This window comes from Bos taurus, chromosome 27 (assembly GCF_002263795.3).
Source record: "Bos taurus isolate L1 Dominette 01449 registration number 42190680 breed Hereford chromosome 27, ARS-UCD2.0, whole genome shotgun sequence".
Taxonomy (NCBI): Eukaryota; Metazoa; Chordata; class Mammalia; order Artiodactyla; family Bovidae; genus Bos; species Bos taurus.
In genome coordinates, this window is record NC_037354.1 from 32,981,648 (window position 1) to 33,001,127 (window position 19,480).

Genomic DNA, 19,480 nt, shown 5'->3' on the forward strand with positions numbered 1-19,480 from the left:
CAAAGAGTCTGTTCGCCCCTCCCCTCCCCGAATAATAATATTAATCACAGCAGTAACTACATGCCCCCCCCCCCGCCCCCCTGCCTTTCTTTTCTGTTTTATTTTTTCTTAGATGTAAGTTTGCCACTTTTTTTTTTTTTTTTGGATTGGTTTGGTTTTACCTGGAGGAGGGGGCAGCGTGGGAGCTTCTTTTTGTTTTCTCTCGGGGGGACTTGCTTGCATGCTTCCTAACGTTCAAACTACGTTTCCTCCTCCCTGCCCCGCCCCTCTGCCCTTCATTCCTTCTTGTTTCCGTCCATTCGAGGTTCTGGTTTGTTGTTGGATTTTTTTTTTTCTTTGTACAAGTAACAGAGAGGAGGTATTTTTTTGTAACGCGTTCGGGGGTGTTGGGAGCGACCTTGGGGGCTGGAGGTCTTGAGCTCTGTGGCCCCGGGACTCTGCCCTGTGACCACTCCCCTGCCACTCTCTTCCCCTCTGGGCTCCTTGGTCTGCTCCCTGGTCCCCCAAATTAGAGCCTTTCTCCCCTATCTTGCTCTGAACAGGAGTCAGTGGCTGGAGAGTCTTCCAATAGCCTTTCCCCTTTCCAGACTCTGAAAGGCCCCAAACACCCCGGGGTGGTCCCACCGCCTGCTGGTGAGGGGGCCGGCAGGGCTCATCTCATTCAAGTAAAAATCCTAGAAGGCCCTGCTGGCATGAAACTTTGCTCTTTATAGTTTGCGAAGTGCATTAATAGTCATTGTTTTTTTCTGATAATTGCGGCAGGGGTCCCTGTCCTGGCGATGGGGGCTGGGTCGGTGATTCTTGCTAGATCCTTCCAAAGCAGACCAGTGGCAGTATCAGCTGGCAATACAACCCTTTTAGCACCTTTGGGGGTGTGGGAGGGGAGTCAGGGAGCACACGGATCACAGCAGAGCCCGTCACCCCTTCCCAGGCCTGACCCAAGAGTCCCCAGAGTTGGCCGTGGGCTCCCTCAGTTACTGGGATCGAAGACTCGGCCCAGGGTCTTCTCCCGATCCCCTCCCTCCCACCCTCTGGGCCTGATGCAGGGGGCTGCGGGGCCCGTTTGAGATGAATAGAGCTCTCCCTTGGTAAGACTTATTTTGTTAATAAATGGAGTACTTGGCTATATTCACACCGTGGTGTGTTTCTGTCTTGCCTCACCCACCGGCCCACTTCCAGACACCTAAGCAGATGCCCTTCTTTTATTCTCATTGAAAACACCTTATGGTTTCCTTCTCGGGTTTCCGTTCAAGGACGAGTTTAATGGGTTTTCTCAAGAAAGTGGGGGAGGAAGGGGAATGCGGGAGGTGAGGGAGAAAATCAAACTGCCAGCGCACTACAAATAATAAAATGCCCCCCCCCGCCCATTTTTTTTTCCAACTCGGTTATTTAGCTCCCAAGCTCACTTCAAAGGCCTTGACATCACCTGGGGACGGGGCGGAGAGAGTGTGTGCAAGAGGACTTTTCCTCTAGATAAGGGCCTAGATTCGAGACTCAAGGGGCGGAGAAGGGACCCAAGATCCGGGGCTCAGAGACTCCGCAGCACCGTCCCTGGGCCCCGCGGGCCGGCGAAGACGACGTGCCTCTGGCGCCACCTGGTGGCAGAGAGGCGAGCGACTGGCGCCCGCCGCAAACTCGCCTTTCCGCGCTTCGCACTCAAAAAATGAGGATTTCCTCTCCCTGGCAGTGCCTTTCATGCACCTTGAAGTCCAAGGACGGGTACACGCACCTGCCGCGAAGGGCGCTGCTCACAGCTTGGGGACTCCCTAAGCCTAGCGCTGGATTGTGGGCCCCAGCCGTCTGCGCCCCCAGTTTGGGATTTGCGGAGAAGGCGCGGCAATGACTCGGCATGTAGAAGCCACCCTCGGTTTCCCCGTTTTCTTGAGCTGGCACGATAGATACTGGCTTCTGTATCCTTGAGCAGGCGACAGCGAGGGTGCTGTTTTTCAGGATGATAAGGAAAGGGCCGGAGCACCCCTCTACTGCGCTGGGAGTCTCCGGGGTCCGGAGGAGGGGACCAAGGGGCCTCGGGGCCTGCGCGTCTTCCCTGGTGCTTTCTCGTTCCCACCCCACCCTCCCCGGGGCAGGGGGCGCCCCTTGAGGCTGGCCCCTCGCAAGTTCCCGATGCAGGACGCCTGGCGCCCAGCTCTCGGGGTGCAGCGGGCCACGGGGCTTGGATGCTCGGCCTTATGCGCCTGAGGCGTGGAGCCACCTGTTGGGCGCGCTGAAAAATGCCCCCCTTGTCCCCTCCGAGCCGCGCTCCTCTGCGTCAGGCGCCTCGCAGCTTTAGGAGCTGCTGTTGTTGCCATTCGTGTTGTTTTGCTTGACGTTCTCGGTGAAGAATGCGGCTTTAGGGCAATTCCTGCTCCACAAACTGTGTGCTTTAGAAATGTCCGGAGACCCAGAGGTCACGGGGGTCTCTGCTTGCGCTGATTCATCCCACAAATGGCCCCAAACTCCTCACAGGGTGGGTCTTGGATTCATCGGGCGTCATTCCCTAGGGATTTGACAGAACTTCAGCGTAAGATGTTTTGTGGGGTTTGGGACTTGAGGGGTTGCCCCTATAGCTTTGTTTCTGGGCAAAATTCCTTCCCTAGTCAAGAGAACCTCAGTCATCTTCTGCAGAAAATAGTACTCCTGGAGTAAGATCCTGTATGTGTCCCCAGGGAAGGAAGCTGGTCTGCTGGCATCCTTGCCCACAGTGATAAACAGGGTAAGGGAGAGGCTGGAGGCCCTGAAGAAGTCGCCCCTGAGGGGAGCTCAGAGTCTTCCTGAGGGATCATCCTTACCGGACTTCTCAGAGTTCAAACTGGCCCCAAGCTTCAAAAGAACTGAACTGTAGCTACTTGCTTTATTTTTTTCTTTATCTCTGTTATTTTGTTTGCTCTTGGTTAATCTTCCCTTCCTCTCAAATCTCCCTCTTTCTTTCAGGTACCTTTGTTTGTTTCTAATGCCTGCTAAAACTGCTGGAAATTGCTCCTTCCGCAGGGGGAGTTAAACTTTTCTCTTAAACTATGGTCAGGGGCTTCCCTGGTGGCTCAGACAGTAAAGCATCTGCCTACAATTCAAGAGACCTGGGTTCGATCACTGGGTGGCGAAGATTCCCCTGGAGAAGGAAATGGCAACCCACTCCAGTGTTCTTGCCTGGAGAAGTCCATGGACAGAGGAGCCTGATGGGCTATAGTCCATGGGGTCGCAAAGAGTCGGACACAACTGAGCGACTAACACTATGGTCTTCAGACCTTCCTAAGGACCACAGGCTCCCCTTGTTGGGACAGGAGAAAGGAAGAGACTTGGTATCTCCCCATATAATGAAAGAAAGTTGTCTCCAGGTACTTGGCTTCAGGAAAGGTGTGAGAATGCACATTAGAAACTCCTCAGAGGAGGAGGTTTCCCCCAGAAAATGTATCATTGGCTTTTGCAGACCAGGAAGGATGCCTTTGGCCTGATTGGAAAGGCTGGTTCCAGCTCCCGCTGTGACTCAAAGGGCAGGCAGGCACTGTAGCCTGGAGTGGCCCAGGTTTCACCCTCCGCCGCCAGCTCTCCCCACCATAAAAGGGTGAGGGTCCCAAGACATGTGGCTGTTTTCATTCACTGGGGCTGGGGGTGGGGGGGTGGGGGGCAGTGTGTTACTTGCAGGGGCTACAGAAACAAAGTTGCTGTTTTCAGAGCCATAATGCTGCCCACCAGCTGCTCATTTGCATAAATAATTCATCCAGCAACTCTGTGCTCCAGCATCACCTCCACCTTCCATGGCTCCACCTCCTCCTCCTTTCTCTAGCCCTCCTCCCGCCCCTCCTCCTAATCTCTTCCAGGCGCCAGAACCGGGGGCCTGTGTTCCCCAGGCACTGGGAAGGGTGACAGCCACACAGCTGGACCTTTAGACACTGGACGTTCCTGGCTCGGGGTCATAATTTCACACCTCCTGCCTGGTTATTTTTGTGGCCTCATGGACAGCAGGGAGAGGAAGAGAAGGGTGGGGAGGCCTCACTCACCCTCAGATATTGCTCAACAGAATTGCAGGGGGTTGTTTTTAACTTCCCAGTCACCCTTCAAACCCATCCTCAGAGAATCTGCAGCCCACGGGGGAGGTGTGGGGTGCAGGGGCCTCCATCCTTTGCAGCCCTAGCTGCCCTAGCCTCTCCAGCATCTTGGGATGTGTCTCTCAGCATATGAACTAACCCCTTCCTGATGGATGTCTGGGTTTCCGTGGAATCCGTCTTCCAATAATGCTGTGACTCTGTCCTATATTAATCATTCTGCAGGGGAAGCTGCACTCCAGTTTTCTGTTTGACTTGATTTCATTCATCCTGTCTTTTTGCAAAATAGATGGTTGAGTGCATCCGATAATGTATGGTTTAATTTGGAGCACTATGGGTTTGAATTACCATTTTCATAATGCGCTGTGCATTAATGTGTTACATCATTTATAAAGAGAAATGTCCCGGGTTTCAAACTTTCCTCCTGAAAGCCAAAGTCACCTCACGGAAACAAAGCCAGATCACATGGGCCCAGCTCCTCGCCTGGCTGCCTCCTCCCCAAGCCAGGTGAAACCTGCCAACCCCTCCCCGCCAAAACCCCACCCTGAGGCTTTTGTGTCCACAGAATGCAGGTGGGTGTCAAAGTTTGGGGAGGAACTTGCACATGGCTGCCCAGGAGCCATCAATGACAGCACAAAAGCTCCCCCTCATTATCGCATGGCAGCCCGGCCCCTACGAGGAGACCTCCAGTGGTCGGCTCCCCCTCGACCCTAAACCCCACACCCCCTCCCTGATGGCCCGTAATAACACCAGCTGTCTGTTACTCAAACTCTGACTGAGGAGGAAAAAGCACTGATTATCCAAATACAGTCATTAAAGGGGAAATGTGTTTTTAGGACTGTCAGAGTGATTAATGAGAGCTAGCCGTCTTTGCAAATGCACTTGTTTAGTCTAACTGGCAGCTTCTATTTTCCTATTGATTTATTGCAGCCGTTGCCGGGCCTCGGTGTATGCAGTCAGGGCACTTCACAACTGTGCCCTGTTTAAACAGGAAAAGCATGCACCGTTTTTTTGTCCGGGAGGGAGGGAGCAGCCGAAAGTCTCTCCCCTCAGCGCAGTCTCCAGGGCCCCAAACCAACAAAGAAGACATTAAAAACCTGCAGGCCAGAGAGAGCAGGAAACTGCCTCCCCTCGGTCGTCCCGGTTCCAAGGTCAGCGGAGGCGCACCCTGGCCCCTGGACAAAGCCCCCCCTACTGTCACACTCAGCATGCCCTCATCCTCTCCTCCGGTCCCCCCAAACCAGCTGTCAGCCCCTGAGTCCAAGGACGGGAAAGGCACCCAGCAGAGCGGGGAGGTCGGGGAGGGGTCGATGGGCTCGGCCAAGCTAAAAACAGAATCGAAGCCACCCTGCCACACAGGGGTGGGAACAAGGTCGGGGGGTTGCGGGAAATTGATGGAGCCCCATGGTTCATTTGGGGGCTTCCCTGGTGGCTCGGTAAAGAATCCACCTGCCAATGCAGGAGACTCAGGTTCAACCCCTGGGACGGGAAGATCCCACGGAGAAGGAAATGGCAACACATTCCAGAATTCCTACCTGGGAAATCCCATGGACAGAGGAGCCTGGCAGGCTACATCCAGGGGGTCACAAAAGAGTCGGACACGACTGAGCAACCAAACCACAACATGGTTGATTTCAACTTTTAAAAAGTGGGCGGCGGACACAAGAGTGCTATTGACTTCGTTCCACTTGCACAGTTTGTTTTGACAAATGGTGTACCTAATGACCAGCACGGAAATGGCTGCTTGAAAATACAGACCTGGTGTTGGAGAGTCAGACTTCCAGGAGGTGGATCACCAAGGCAGAAGTTACAGGATTCCTGTTATGTGACCAGCGCAACACCGGATGCCAGGAAACACAGAAGAAAACTCAGACCAGATTCCTGCCCAATTTAGTTGGGGGAGACAAGACACACCCATGAGATGGAGAATGAGAGAGTATTCTCTACCACTGCATTTATGCAGATCTAGTAAGCATTCAGTTGTGCAGTGCAGACAGTGGGGAACTTGACCAATTATAATAAGGGGCTAATTGTGCAGATCAGTGGTTGGGCTGCAGCAGCTGGAGGGAGAGCTCGCTGGGGCTACCTTCCCACGGGAGCCCTGATCTGTTGGGAGGCTCCCCAGTTCCCCTCAGGCCCGTCTTCTTCTGAAAGCTGGAAGATGGATGAGACCTTCATTCCATGGTGATGAGCAGGCTGAGCCAGAGCTCCAAGCCAGCAGATCAAAGAACAGGCTCCCCAGAGTTCCCTGGGGGCCTAGTGGTTAGGATTTGGTGCTTTCCCTGCAGAGGCCTGGGTTCAATCCCTGGTCCGGGAACCACCCCTTGGAATACAAGAACAGGCTTCTCTTAACCCATTTGTACCTTCCAGACCTGGAAATGGTTTATGCTTCTTCCTAGATGAAGTGCCTTTACAAGTTTTTCCCAGGGGCAGTGGCCTATCGCCAGCTTTATTAATACTTCCCAAGACAGGAAAAGCTGTCGGTGGGTTTGGATCACAGAGGTGCTGGGAAACTTCTTAAGAGAAAAGAAACGGAAACTGCCGGCTGAGTGGAAATGAAGTGACTGTATGATTCAACACGGAGACCCAGGGTGTGAGTGTCCTTTGGTGGCTTGAGGGAGCAGCCGAAAGTCTCTCCCCTCAGCGCAGTCTCCAGGGCCCCAAACAAACAAAGAAGACATTAAAAACCTGCAGCCCAGAGAGAGAAGGAAACTGCCTCCCCTCGGTCGTCCCCAGATCCAAGGTCAGTGGAGGCGCACCCTGGCCCCTGATAAGTCCAGAAAGTTGTAGTCATCATACGTAGAGTTAGAAAGAGCACTGAAGCAGGGGCCAGAAAAACCTGGATTTTTCTCTGGTTCTGAAGATTATTGCTGTGCGACCTTGGAGAAGTCACTTAATCTCTCTGAGTCTCTTTTTTCCCATTTCTGAAGTGCAACTGTTAGTCCTTATCATCTTTAAGCATTTTTTTATCATGAAGTATTTTATTTATTTGTAGTTGAAGTATAGTTGATTTATAATATTATATTAGTTTTGGGTATACAACATAGCGATTCAATGTTTTTATAGATTGTGCTCCATTTAAAGTTATTGTAAAATAATAGCTATATTTCCCTGGGCCGTAAAATATATCCTCATACCTTATCTGTTTTATACATAGCAGTTTGTACCTCCTACTCCATTACCCCTCTCTTGCCCTTCCTTCTCTCTCCCCACTAATTTGTTCTCTGCGTGTCTGTTTTGTTACACATTCATTCATTTTTTTAGACTCCACATATAAGTGATAATAGACAGCATTTGTCTTTCTCTGGCTTCTTTCATTAAGCATAATACTCTCCAGGTCCATTCACATTGTTGCAAGTGGCAGGATTTTGTTCTTTTTCATGGCTGAGTAGTATTCCACCGTGTGTGTGTGTGTGTGTGTGTGTGTGTGTGTACACGCACCACATCTTTATCCACTCTTCATCTGTTGATGGACACTTAGGTTGTTCCCATATCTTGACTATAGTAAATAGAGCTGCTACAAACATTGGGATGCATGTATCTTTTTGAATTTGTGTTTTCATTTTCTTTGGATATATACCCAGGCGTGGAATTGCTGGATCATACGGTAGTTCTATTTTTAGGTTTTTGAGGAACGACCATAATCTTTTGCATGGTGGCTGCACCCATTTAATTCCCACTAAGGGTGCACAAGAGTTCCCTTTCCTCCACATTTAAGCCCTTTCTAATCGAAATAGTCTATGAGTTTTTAAATGTTTCAAGGGTGATGCACTATGCTGGTTGGAGTTGGCTCTGACAGTGGTCCTCAGTCTAATGCAATTCTGAAGTTCCCATCAGGACAGTAAATGTGGAAGATCCAGAAAAAGATTCCTTGTGACTTCACCTCCGTGATGCAGGGCGGGCGGAGGGTCCACGAGAATACGGTAATGTGAACTTTCCATCCAGGGAAAGAAGGAGCATGAAAATACTTGGTTCATTCGACAAAATGCTGAGGGTACGGTGATGCCCGTGTTTTGGAGGCTGCTTGGATGCTTAAGTGGGTCAAGCATTATTATTTTAAATAGTGTTGAGAATCCTGGGAGGTTAAACCAAGGTCTACATAAAGAATCTTATTTTTCACAGCCTACAGCCAATTGCTTTTGGAAAATGGAACTGGCGAGGGAAGAAATGAAAGGCAGAGGAAAATCAAACCACAGTGGGGGACCGTTGCTCTGAGTGGGCAGTGGGGATCTCCATCGATCTTTGGAACAGAAAATAAAATGATCCTCCTGGAGTTTAAATCGGAGGCCAGATTTTAGAATGGAAACAGTCATTTGGAAGATGTCCCTGCACGTTCCCTGTGTCCTGTTTGTTCTCCTGGGTAGGTGGAGGTGTGAATTTGTGTGTGTGTGTGTGTGGTGAGTTATATACGGGCTTGCACCCAGTCCATAAAGGGAATAGTATGACTACACAGTCACACTTATCCTTCTCACTTTTGACAACTTCAAATACAGGCAGCACCAAACAAATACACAATAAGCCAGGCACACCCTAGAGCAGGGGTCCCCAACCTCCGGGATCCAATGCCTGATGATCTGAGGCAGAGCTGATGTCATAGTAATAGAAATAGTGCACAATAAGTGTAACGCACTTGAATCATCCTGAAACCATCCCCCCGACTTGGTCCATGGAAAAATTGTTTTCCATGAAAATGGTCCCTACTGCCAAAAAGGTTGGGGACCGCTGCCTTATGGCATCTCTGTAAGCATCATTTTGTGTATGCCATGGCACAGTTAAATATTTAATATTTACAACAAACCTGCAGTTCACTCTCATGAAAAAACGATTTGGAGAGGTTAAGGAAATTGCTCACGATTTCACAGTGAAAGAGCTGTGGAATCAGGATACAAATGCAGTCCTGACTATAAAACTCTGCACTGAGCCAGTAGCTTCAGACTTTGTACCCAGGTGGGTTTAGATGCTGCGGATGGATAGAATAAGGGGAACTATCCCATCAGAATGTCTTGGCCAGTGTGTCTACATGTGCTGGGACCCTGCTGGACACTGTGCAATTGAAAGTACATGGGTCCTTCCAAGAGCTGAGACACTGCTGAGTGCAGGAGTTTGACTCACTTGTTAAACATTACAGAGTGCCCACTGCGTATGAGGTACTATGGTCTCCTCTGGGCACTAAAAAGATGAGACACACCCTGGCCCTAGCCTCAAGGAGCTTCAGTTTAGTAGGAGATAGATAAATAAGCTAATTAAGATATGATGGACTCAGGATTTATTAATGCTATTGCAAAAGTCGGTTTAGGCTAGATACTGCAATGGCACCCTACTCTAGTACTCTGGCCTGGAAAATCCCATGGATGGAGGAGCCTGGAAGGCTGCAGTCCATGGGGTCACTGAGGGTCAGACATGACTGAGCAACTTCACTTGCACTTTACACTTTCATGCATTGGAGAAGGAAATGGCAACCCACTCCAGTGTTCTTGCCTGGAGAATCCCAGGGACGGGGGAGCCTGGTGGGCTGCGGTCTATGGGGTCACACACAGTCGGACACGACTGAAGTGACTTAGCAGTAGCAGCATGCTGCAGTAACAAATTAACACAGAAATCTTGGGGGCTTAACACAACAAAAGCTTATTTTTCAGCTATACTACATCTCCATCATGGGTTGACAGGGATCTCATATAAATTAGAATTTGACCAGAGAAGCAGAACCAGTAATATATTAATAGCAAGGCATTTATTGTAAGGTGTTGACAACACAATCATGGTGGCTAGCTAAGCAAGTTAGAAATTCTTAAGGCAGGCAGGTAGTCAAGATCACAAATAGGCTGAAACTCTACCAGCATGAGCCCTACAGAGTCTCTGAGCTCAGAGAAGCATCTTTTAATGGGCTCAACTGATTAGGTCAGGCTCACCCTGGGTCATCTCCCTTTTGAGCTACTTAAAGTCATCTGATTAGGGACTTCAATCACATCCACAGAATTCTTTTGGAAGCAGAGTTTGGTTAAATAACTAGGACTCTGGTTCAGTCTAACCAAGGTGAAACTCAGAAGCATCATAGTGTTGCACATAATTAACTAGGCCCCCTGACGTCCTTGCCAGTCTCAGCAGGGGGAGAGCTGGCATGAATAGTCACACAGCTCAGGCCAAAAATGGCACATATAACCTCTGCTCATAATCCTCTGGCCCCTCCTAACTGCGAGGGCAAGTCACTGACCCTCCCTTGTGCCCACAAGGAGAGGGGAGCAGGAGGGGAACCCCCCCAAAGGTGCTTTCTGAGCATTCTGACTGGCTTTCACCCTGCCCTTCCCATAATCAGGGCAAAACTAACTCTCTGGCGAGATGAGGGCATGCAGAGACTGCCATGGGCCACAAAAGTGTGTCAGGGGGAAGCCAGGACAGAACTCACCTCCCCCTCACTCCCTCACCTCCACCCGCTTCCCCAGACCTTCCCCAACAGAAGCCCTTCCAAGCTCACACAGCCCTGTTCACCTGGAGAGAGTTTACGTCTGAAATTACAGGAAAGGCACTGGGATGGAATGCTTTAGCCGGACATGGCTGACCTCGCTCCGGTAGGACAGACATCCCAGGGCTAGGAGATCCTGAAGTTCAAAGAGGTTCATGACCTTCCACATACCATGTAATCTTGAAGCAGCATCTTTTTTTTTAATATCTATGTATTTATGTGGCTACACTGGGTCTCAGTTGTGGCATATGGAATCTTCGTTGTAGCACAGGGTCTCTCTGGTTGCGGTATGCTGGCTTAGTTGCTCCAAGGCACGTGAGATCTCAGGTCCCTGACCAGGGATCGAACCCACCTCGCCGGCATTGAAAGGCAGATTCTTAACCACTGGACCACGAGGGACGTACCCTGAGGCAGCATCTTAACATCCACTCCTGACAAGAGGGGTAGATGTGCACTGCACTTCCATGCACTGCACTTCTGGGCACTGCATTCTGGCAAAGCTTCCATCTGTGAAACTTACAAAAAACTAAGGATCAATTCAGAGTGATAAGAATCGATGGTCACTAACAAACACGTGCCATTAACAGCATGTCCTTGAAGTTCAAAGGAAAAAGGTCTGGACAACCGGACCAGACCCGGCCTTCTTCCTTCTCGAACATTAATTGAGTGCTTGCCGTATGCCAGGCACTGTGCTAAGTACTTCCCACACAAGGTTTTACTTAATCTTAGCACCTCTTCTCTGCAGTAAATCTACTCTTAAACACATTTGCCCAACGTCACCAAGTCAGTGAGCAGAAAAGGCAAGACCCCCTACCAGGTCTATCCAATTTCAGAAATCTATGTTCCTGCCACCAGAGCTGTCCAGACACAGGAGCCTGAGGGGGCTCCAGGGGCCACCCATGACCACCAGCCTGGGCTGCATCAGCCTGGAAGGGAGCGTCTAAGTCCTCCAAAGGCGCCAGGTGGGCGGGGTCAGCATACAGAGAGCATTGCTGACCTCTGACCCTCTCCTCTGAAGACCAGAGGTCAGACAGGAACCTTGAACCCCCTGATCCCAGGCTGGCTTCCTGATGTCACCACTGAGCCTTGTGGAGTCTCCTGTGAGAATATTCCTTGAAAACCTGCTAAGTGTGCTAAATGCTATCAGAGGAGAGAAGACACGTCAGACACACACCCCCAACCCTCGCACCAAACTGCTTGTGGTCTGGTAGGAGAACCTGGACAAACACACACTAGTAGGGCTTCCCTGGTGGCCCAGTGGTTAAGAATCTGCCTTCCAGTGCATGGAACGTGGGTTCAATCCCTGGTCAGGGAACGAAGAGCCCACATGCCTCGGGGCAGCTAAGCCCAGAGGGCCACAACTGAGGGAAGCCCCCACACACCACAGCCAAGAGCCTGTGCATGCATGCTGAGTCCTTTCAGTCCTGTCTGACTCTTTGCATCCTCTGTGGACTGTGGCCCTCCTCTGTCCATGGGATCCTCCAGACAAGAACACTGGAGTGGGTTGCTGTGCCCTCCTCCAGGGGCTCTTCCTGACCCAGGGATCGAACCCATGTCTCCCGCATCTCCTGCGTGGACAGGTGGTTTCTTTGCCACTAGCGTCACCTGGGAAGCGCCCCGTTGAAGAGCCTGTACAGCCAAAATTTAAAAATTAAATTAAAATAAAATTAATTGAAAATAAATACATGCTAACAACATGACATAAAGTCTGACATTAACAAGCGAAGGGGAGCCATGAAGACTGCAAGGCGTTTGGAGCACTCTGGGGGGTCTGGGAGGACTCCCTTGTTCACTAAACCCCCCGGAAGGAGCAAGAAGGGGTCTTTCCAGGCCAGTGGGGCAGCCTGAACAAAGCCAAAGCCGGACTGTGCCAGGGGTACGGGGACGTCCTCCAGCCCATGCCAACCAGCTGCCATCTGCAAGGAACACGGACACCTATGGATGTAACCCTCAGGAAGTCAGTGCTGGGGGCCACCCGCAAGCCTCAGCTCGGGGCCCGGAGCTGAGACCCACCTCCCACGAGCTGGCCCACATCCCGGCATCACAGCCAGTCACCCCGGACTCTCCTGCTCCAGGGCCAGCTTCCTGGCTCCAATTACAGCCTTGGGGCCCGGAGCCCCCCACCAGGGGCTGGGGAGCCCCTCAGTGTGACCCTGACAGGTGGGTCTCCATTGACAGTGCCCTTTTCTTGAAACTCACCTGTCTCCCCCTGACCCCGCCCCCTTCTCCAGGGGTGTTGCAGGAGAGACTGCTCTTGGCAGCATCCTCCTTGGCACCCCCTTGCCCCTATAGCCATGGCCCTCCGCCACCGCCTCCCCAGGGCCATCCGTCCCCCCAGCACCACACACACTTGCCCCCTCTCCCTCCCACCTCCTGTTCCTCCCCCCCACCTTCCCCTCCATTTGTTTCAATGAACAGCCCCTTTTATCTATTCTGTAGGTACAAATGAAGCTGTCAAATTTGATCAGGCGCTTGATATGACAGGCTGTGGGAGTCAGGACCCCTGCAACAGAGTGTGCCTTGTCCGTCACAGCCCGCCCGACACTTTCCATAATGCCCAGACTGATGGGATTCTGAGTAGGGCCCAGCACATTTTCAACTCTATTTTGGGTGAAAACCCTTCTTGAAAGATCTTGAAAGGAGCTGGCAGTTCAGCCGCCCGGATGATTAATGAGGGTTGGCTCCGCTGGATGGATTTCTCCGGGTGCCAACGGCGTCCTCCCAACAGGCCAGAGGCTGGCCATCCACTTCCCCAAGCCCCGCCCCCTTCCCAGCAACACAGCCCCCCCAAAAAAAGCCTCTCCCCAAACCCTCCGACACACACGCCCCCACCACCACCTCACCTCCGCCCACACCCACTTCTAGCTCTCCAGGCCGTTTCCCCTTTCTCTGATACTGGAGCAGCCCCGCATATGGAAAAAGTTACAAGTCACACGGCACAGCCGTGAGGCCTGGGGCGGGGTGCGCAGGGCCTGCTGGGGAGCCCTGCGGGCCTGCAGGGTGCAGAGGGGATGAAGAGGGGGGATGAGGAGGCGGCGACCCAGGCTGTCCTTGAGCGCCGTGTCACACGCCCCCGTGGTCAGGGGTGGGCCTGTCCACTCTCCCCACCCCGAGGATCTCAGGAGCTCTGGGGATGGAAACCACGGGCATCCTACACCCCCAAGAGTGAAGCATCAGAGTCCTTATCTTTCTCTCATGTCAGTGTTTCTCAGATGGGACCCTGGGAACAAGACAACTCCCACTTGGGAAGGCATCTCCCATGTAGGGCAGAAAGATGAGCATCCTCGGTCTCAAGACACTACCTGTCAGATTGGGAAAGTAGCATTTATATATACACACATATTAATACCACCACATGTAAAATAGATAGCTGGTGGGAAGCTGGTGAGAAGTTGCAGTGTGGAAAAGGAAATGGCAACCCACTCCAGTATTCTCGCCTGGGAAATCCCATGGACAGAGGAGCCTGGTGGGCTACAGTCCATGGGGTCGCAAAAGCATCGGACATGACTTAGTCACTCAATAACAACAACAAAAACCTGTTGCATAGTGCAGGGAGCTCAGCTCAGGCTCTGTGATGACCTAGCAGGGTGGGGGGTGTGGGAAGGAGGCTCAAGAGAGAAGGGATTTACGTGTACTTATAGCTGATTCATGGGAGAAAGCAATGGCACCCCACTCCAGTAGTCTTGCCTGGAAAATCCCATGGGCGGAGGAGCCTGGTAGGCTACAGTCCATGGGGTTGCGAAGAGTTGGACACGACTGAGCGACTTCACTTTCACTTTTCACTTTCATGCCTTGGAGAAGGAAATGGCAACCCACTCCAGTGTTCTTGCCTGGAGAATCCCAGGGACGGGGGAGCCTGGTGGCCTGCCATCTCTGGGGTCGCACAGAGTCGGACACGACTGAGGCGACTTAGCAGCAGCAGCAGCAGCATAGCTGATTCATGCTGCAGTGCAGCAGAAACTAACACAACATTGTAAAGCAACCACACTCCAATCAAAACCAAATTTAAAAAATTGACACTACTGGCTGGTATTCCCCACCCCACGCCCACCAATCGTAGAGACAAAGTACAATCCCAGCACCCCCAGGGTGGTACCAGCCCTGGCTGAGGACCACCTTTGGAGTCAAGGGTCTCCTCCCCATCCCTCATGCCTTGAGGGCTTCACCCTCTGCCCTGCCTCCCTCAGCTCTCATACCCTCAAGCCCGCTCAGCAGGGAGACCCCTGGAAAGTGGGGAAAGAGGAAGTGGGTGCACTCCCACCGACCCCCAACACTAACACCCCCCTCCCGCTGCTCCCTCGGGCCAGCCCTGCTCTGAGCTGTTTTCTTCCCTCCTCTTCTCCTCTCCCATCTCCCCAGCACACTGTGGCTCGTCCACGAGTACGGCAAAAGAATGGTCCCCAAAACTTTTTGGGGTTTCCAAGCTCAGAAGCCATTAAGAACAGGCTGGTGGAGGGTGGTTGGGATCAGGAACGGGCTGTTTGGTTCTTTCTGGAACTTGCATAGCTGTCTTTTTCAAGCCAGGCTCCCAGGTCTGGGGACTCCATCTAAGGAGAAGTTGGTCTCTGAAACCAGGGCCATCTCCCAGTGTCTCTTATTGGAGAAGCTAAGCATCCTCCATGGGGCCAGATCATGAGCAGGGTGAGGGGGGTGGGGGGAAGGCCCCAAGAATGCCAAGTCATGCTTACCCTCTTCATGCCTCATTTCTTTATTAAAATATAGCTGATTTACAATGTGGTGTTAGTTTCAAGTATGGAGCAAACTGACTCAGTTATATATACATACTCCTTTTCAGATTCTTTTTCATTATAGGTTATTCAATTCAGTTCAGTTGCTCAGTCATGTCCGACTCTGCAACCCCATGGACTGCAGCACACCAGGCCTCCCTGTCCATCACAACTCCTGGAGTTTACCCAAACTCATGACAATTGAGACGGTGATGCCATCCAACCATCTCATCCTCTGTCGTCCCCTTCTGCTCCTGCCTTCAATCTTTCCCAGCACCAGGGTCTTTCCCAATGAGTCAGTTTTTCACATCAGGTGGCCAAAGTACTGGGGTTTCAGCTTCAGCATCAGTCCTTCCAAGATACTAAATATAGTTCCCCGTGCTATACAGTAGGGCCTTGTTGTTTAGCTATTTTATATCTGCTGCTGCTAAGTCACCAGTCGTGTCCGACTCTGTTCGACCCCATAGACGGAAGCCCACCAGGCTCCCCCGTCCCTGGGATTCTCCAGGCAAGAATACTGGAGTGGGTTGCCATTGCCTTCTCCAATGTGTGAAAGTGAAAAGTGAAAGGGAAGTCGCTCAGTCATGTCCGACTCTTAGCGACCCCATGGACTGCAGCCTACCAGGCTCCGCTGTCCATGGGATTTTCCAGGCAAGAGTACTGGAGTGGGGTGCCATCGCCTTCTCCGATTTTATATATAGTGGTGTGTATATGTTAATCCCAAATTTCTAACTTATCCTTCCTCCACTTCCCCTTAGTAACCATAAGTTTGTTTTCTACGTCTGCGAGTCCATTTCTATTTTGTAAATAAGTTGACTTGTATGTTGTTTTTTAGATGCCACATACGTGATGTCATGTGGTATCTGTCTTTCTCTGACTTACTTCACTTAGTATGATCACCTCCAGATCTACCCATGTTGCTGCAAATGGTGCTATTTCATTCATTTTCATGGCTGCTCACTTCCCATTTTCTGCTCTCTCTTTCCTTCTGAAAAAGACAGAGAAATCCCTCAGTTTCCCTACCCCTAGGCCACTGTGTGGAGAAGGAAATGGCAACCCACTCCAGTACTCTTGCCTGGAGAATCCCACGGACAGAAGAGCCTGGTGGGCTACAGTCCATGGGGTCACAGAGAGCCAGACACAAATGAAGTGACTTAACAGCAGCAGCAGCAGGCCACTGGGTAAATGCCCAACCAGCTCTGAGATCATCCAGCCACAAGACGGACCCAAGGCATTCAGTCCACATCACCTCCTGAGTACCCAAGTCACACCTGGCACAGGGCTGTACACTTGTGAGCAAAACGACACTCAGCGCCTGCCTTCATGGCGGTTACAGACTAATGCAGGGGAAAAACGAAACAGATCAATATATAATTACAAACTGAGGGGCTTCCTTCGTGGTCCAGTGGTTAAGAATCCACCTTGCAATGCAAGGGATACCGGTTCGATCTCTGGTCCTGGAGGATTCCACATGCCAGCGGCTCTAGGGCCCAGGCACCATGACTCCCGAAGCCTGCACACTCTAGAGTCTGCAACGAGAAGCCCCCGCAGGCAGAAGCCTGAGCACCACACCTAGAGAGTAGCCCCCCGCTCTCCACAACTAAAGAAAGCCAGAGTGCAGCGACAAAGACCCACTACAGCCAAACAAACAAAGCTCTGAAAAAACAATTGTAAACTGTGGTGGCAGCAACGACAAACTGTTTCGCGGTGCGTACAAAGAGCGGGTAACAAGGAGTCCTCGTTTAGAACAAGGTGGCCAGGGAGAGTCTCTGGGAACGTGACCTTGCGGCTGAGCCGTGAAGGCTGAGTGCAGTCAGGCAGGTGAGGCAGGGAGAGTGTCTCGGGCTCAGAAGTCCACACCCCATCAGCAGCCAGGTTTTCCCCTGCCGTGCAGACACTATCCCCTGTAGCTGTGCCCCCACGGAAGGACAAAAATGCAGGCTGGGCCCTGGAAGAACCAGGAGGGGATGAATTGGGAGAAGAAGGGATGCTGGGACTAAGACACCAGACCAGTCAGCCCGCGCCCAGGGCCACCAGCCACAGGAGCGAGGCAGAGCTGGGAACCCACGCAAGCCAGAGGGAGACGGAGGTAGAACTGGCATTGCCAGGACCTCTCAGAGTCACGGGGACACCCCAGGACAGAGCTCCCAGAGCTGTGGCACGGATGGCTGCTGATAGAGACCAAAGTTCAGCTGATGATCACTCAAATCAACCTATAATTACATGGTTCTGGCCTGGAATGTAAAGCTTGAGAGGGAACTCAGCCGTCCCTCGTTCTGAAAGATATATTTTTGATGAAATAGGCAAGGGTGTGTTTCTTACTCCTGGAAACCCATGGGCCTTATCTACCTAAGGCCAAACCTTTAATCCAGCTTTCAAGTCCGCCACAAACTGACCCATACAGACCAGTCCATCCAGATGTTCCTTCTTTCCTTCCCCACGAGTTCAATGGTCCTTTGACCCCAGCCACTTGTCGGTTTCCCTCGCTCTGAACCCCTTAAGCCCCTTATTTTATCCTCTTTCTAGTTCTTCTCTATAAGAGGACACCTCATCACCCTCCATACGTGCTAAGTCGTGCTAAGTTACTTCAGTCATGTCCAACTCTTTGCAACTCCCACCAGGCTCCTCTGTCCATGGGATTCTCCAGGCAAGAATACTGTAGTGGGTTGCCATGCCCTCCTCCAGCGGATCTTCCTGACCCAGAGATCCAACCTGCGTGTCTTAGGTCTCCTGAATTGGCAGGTGGTTCTTTACCACTAGCACCACCTGGAAAGCCCTCTGCCAGCCCATAAATTCCTTAAAGGCAAGAAGGATCTTTTATTCATCTTGTGTTCCCTGCGTGCTTGGGACAGCTCCAGGTATGTGGTGGACAGTCAGTGAAAGTTTGCTGAATTCTATTTAATTGGAAAACAGCGAAAGGGTGTAGGTATTGGTAAGTATCTATGAACTGAAGTCCTTAGTTGGCTGAGAGAGGAGACCCAGGGGTGAAACTCAGAGGACGGACCACAGACAGAGCCACCAGGGAAGAGAGCAAGAAAGCACACCCTGCACTGATACCTGAAGTTTTTCCTTCTCGTCAGCACAGAGGTGGTCCTGGGGACAAGGCGGTCACCCTGGGGAATCCTGGTTGGAGTGGCAAACCCTCAAGGCAGGCAGAGGAGACCCACATGGGGACGAGGCCGTCGTTGACCTGCTTCTTCTACCACCTCGCCACAGTGGCTGAAATAGCCCCCACTCAACTCATTCCTTGGAGTTAAGGAACAAAATCCTGAAAAGATATCATTAGATGTGTTTGTGAAAGGGGTCCAGGGAGAAGGCGACATGTCTGAAGACATCAGTGCTCACCTGTTGGGGAGCAGCCCCACCTGGGTAGGCAGAGAGCGGGGGGCTGCTGGGAACGAGACGTCAGCTGGGAAAGCTCTGGAACCTGACCATTTTCCCAGATGCTTGTGTCCGAGGAGGAGCCAGCAGGCTCACAGCACACGCACCAAGAATGCAGAGGAAGAGACTCCCCAACAGAGAGCAAGCCTGGGGCCACACAGACTCTGTCTCTGAGCCCCATCTCACCCACTCACAGCCGCCACCCCAAGGGAGGGACCCGGGTCCGTGTTCAGCGCTGCTACCCCAGGGTCCAGCCCATACCTGGCTCATCCCAGGCACTCAGTGGATATTTCTGGAACAAACGAATGGGTAAGGCTGTAGAGAGGTGTTGAGATTAGACCCCAAGGAGAAACAGTCCTCGGTCTCAATTCTGCAAAGGGACCCAGAAGACCCGTGGAAATTCAGACCCATGTGGCTGAAAGTGATCCCCCAAATTCGTCAGGTTCCCCCCACCCATCTACCAGACACGGGTTCACACCTGAGGACGCACTTGACGAACTGACCCCACCAGCTTTTGGAACAGAACTGAGCTCCCTGCTGTCTTTCAGAATTTCTTCAGGGAGAAAAAGAATTTTCCTGGCCGTGGGGCTAAAATAGAAAAACAAGGCTACGTAAAACAGGCCTAAGAGGGAAAGGGTAGGCCAAAAACAATATGCTCCTCTCTCCCCTGTTTTTTTAGGACCTGGGCTCCTTTCCGCAGCTGGAGGAGGACAAGGAGGGGAAGGGGAGGGGGAAGAGGGGGAGAAGAGGGGCTCAGCCTAAGGACCCCCGCCCCCTCGCCAGGACAGGGGCCCTCACAGGCAGAGAGTCAAAGAAAAGTTTTCCGAGACTGATTACTGAGAGGGTAACTGGGTCCACGGAGCACATGTGAA

General features: G+C 51.8%; 1 long non-coding RNA gene across 1 annotated transcript; it reads right to left on the reverse strand.

Moving 5' to 3' along the window:
* Positions 1–112: 112 nt before the first annotated feature.
* On the reverse strand, positions 113–19,258 carry LOC132344065 (uncharacterized). The gene is made up of 6 exons (XR_009493166.1): positions 19,087–19,258; positions 18,573–18,978; positions 18,285–18,495; positions 16,110–16,215; positions 5,576–12,129; positions 113–2,497 (listed from the first exon to the last, which is right to left on the reverse strand). It is a non-coding gene; the product is annotated as an uncharacterized lncRNA (long non-coding RNA).
* Between the last annotated feature and the right edge of the window lie 222 nt (positions 19,259–19,480).